Genomic DNA, 2,877 nt, shown 5'->3' on the forward strand with positions numbered 1-2,877 from the left:
TATATATAATTTCTGCTCTTGATTAAAATTTTGTGATTGTGCAGCTCATTTAAAAATGTAATGTATAATTAAGAAATATAGGTTAATCTATAAAGTTAAGCTTGTAGCCATGTTAGTTAGATTTTCTAGATGTACAGAGATGCACTTCAGAAGGATAGGGATTCTTCAAAGACTACAGAATATGGCATTTTATTGTTTTAAGAATTTAGGACTTTTCAAGACAATGAGACACATCTGCTTCTGGCATCACCAATCTACTAACAAGAGGACAATGGGCACAGAAGAGGCTCCTTATGGAATTTGTTAGCCATTTGGGCAAGAAACGGCTCTGTGCTTGCCTGGATTGCTTGATGGCATGCTATGTGAGCTGGACATGCAAGACCCATAGAGAAACGAGTGATGAACTTGCCTAAAGGTGAGATGATCCTCCGGGGTCCCTGCTTCATGAAAAAATAGAAAGAGTGTGTTAGACATTGTCCTGGACACAAAATAAAGTGACTGACAAACTGCCAATATAGACTTAACAGTCTTTGAAATTTTCTGCTTCTTTGAAAAGTCTGCTGAATACTATGGGTCTGTAGGCTGAAGAAGGATGCCCGGATGGTACAGAACTTTGGGTGACTGTCCAGGCAGTGAGATGTTTCTGTCAATTCTAGAGTTTTCAAAGTTGCTTACAATGTACTTTCTGTTTATACAGGTAATATTATATCCTTCTCAAGTCTTTCATGGAGTTGAAGAATTGATAGTTATAGTTTTCCTTAGTTATGATAAAAGATAAAGTAGTTATAAATATTGTAACTATAATTTTTGCTTGATACCCGTCTTGTTATATGTAATTTTTATATGTTAAAGTTAAAACTTTCCTTTTTATTTACACAGAAAAGGGGAAGTGATGTGAGATTCCCTTCTGTATTCTGTGATGACCATTGATTAATAAAGAAACTGCTTTGGACCCATAGCAAGGCAGAACTTATCTAGTCAGTGAAAACTAAACTGAATGCTAGGAAGAAGAAGGCTGAGTAAGAGAGAAGCTATAGAGCTGCTGCCAGAGACAGATGCACTGAAACTTTGCTGGCAGGTCACGACCTCGTGGTGATGCACAGATTAATAGAGATGGGTTATATTAAGATGTGAGAGTTAGCCAATAAGAAGCTAGAGCTAATGGGCCAAGCAGTGATTTAATTAATACAGTATCTGTGTGGTTATTTCTGGGCAGCTGGGACAAACAAGCAGACTCCTTACAACATGGTATAAAGATGGGTTTCACTGAAGTGTAACTAGATGATGCCATGTGGAGACACAGATGGGGTGAATACCCTGTGAAGACAGTGAGTGAGGAGTTTCATCCCCTGCTGCAAAGGGGTGAGGAAGGATTTTTCTGCAGGTTCTGGGGATCATAGTAACACATGATTGCCTTGATCTTGGGTTTTTAGCCTTTGTAGCCATGTGTCACATAGTGTTGTTTTAAGCCATCAAGTGAGTGGAGCCCAGGAAAATGATTAGATACAGTCTGCAGTGGTTTGAGTGCGAATGGCCCCCTAGACTCATATCATTGCTTCTTTGGTTCCCAGTTGAGAGACTATTGGGAGGGAATGATTAGGAGGAGTGGTCTTGTTGGTGGAGGTGTGTCACTGGAAGTGCGTTCTGAGGTTTCAAAGCCAGTCAGCCAGACCCAGTCTCTCTCTCTCTCTCTCTCTCTCTCTCTCTCTCTCTCTCTCTCTCTCTCTCTCTCCCTCTCTCCCCCCCCCCCCCCCCCCCCCCCCCCCCCCCCCCCTCCCTCCCTCCCTCCTGCCTGGGTATCAGGGTGTAAAGCTCTCATCTACTGCTCCGGCACCATGCCTCTGTGCTCCCCACCATAACGATAATGCACTAATGCTCTGAAGCAAGCCCCCAGCTACATGTTTCTTCCATATAAGAGTTGCCTTGGTCATGGTGTGTCTTCACAGCAATAGACCACTCACTGAGACATCCCAGAGCAGCTTCACTTCTTTTAGCACATTAGACAAAAGAAGACAAAGTGAGGGAGAAGCATCAGAAACACAGATCTTGTTAGAAATAATACAAAAGAGAACAGACGCTTGGAAACACAAGAGTGAACATAGAAAAAAATGCAACTGATAAGAAAGAAAAAAAAACTCCTAAAGGATAAAAAAAAGAGTATACACTGAGGCCTAACTGTGTCAGAATATGCCAAAATTATAGTAATGTTTTTGAAGTGAAATGCTAGGAGAGGAAAAGGCACACTAGGGCAACTAAAACCAAGCACAGATATCAGGAAAGGTGAAGTCAAGGAAAAAGTACCATAAAACCCACAAAATTACTTGTTATAGAAAGAAGAATTCACAATAAACGCCTTAGAATTGTAAGTCATTATACATTCATCACAGCTCTGGGAGCTCTGGGAAGTGTTAGAGGAAAAAAATTTTTTTTTTCGAGACAGGATTTCTCTGTGGTTTTTGGAGCCTGTCCTGGAACTAGCTCTTGTAGACCAGGCTGGTCTCGAACTCCCAGAGATCTGCCTGCCTCTGCCTCCCAAGTGCTGGGATTAAAGGCGTGAGCCACCACCACCCCGCTGGCATGCATTTTTTTTCCTCAAGTTATCTTGAAACAATCAGTCATAAAATTGTCTGAGGACCAGACCATAAAGAAACCTAAAGTCAAAGAAAATAAAACAAACCTGTAAGGATATTTGTCAGCATTCATCACAAAGCAACAAAATGAGATACTAGCTGTAGGCACATCACAGAATCAAATAAAGGAAACCTAACCTGGGCATACATCTCGAGCAAAGGATAAAACCTATCCTACCATTACAGAGTACCCAGAAAGTAACTATAGGGATAATACCACACACGGCTGCCAGAGCTTCTGATGGTG

The sequence above is a fragment of the Alexandromys fortis genome, unplaced genomic scaffold, assembly GCF_014885135.2.
Source record: "Alexandromys fortis isolate MF-2015 unplaced genomic scaffold, M_Fortis_MF-2015_v1.1 scaffold_134, whole genome shotgun sequence".
Taxonomy (NCBI): domain Eukaryota; kingdom Metazoa; phylum Chordata; class Mammalia; order Rodentia; family Cricetidae; genus Alexandromys; species Alexandromys fortis.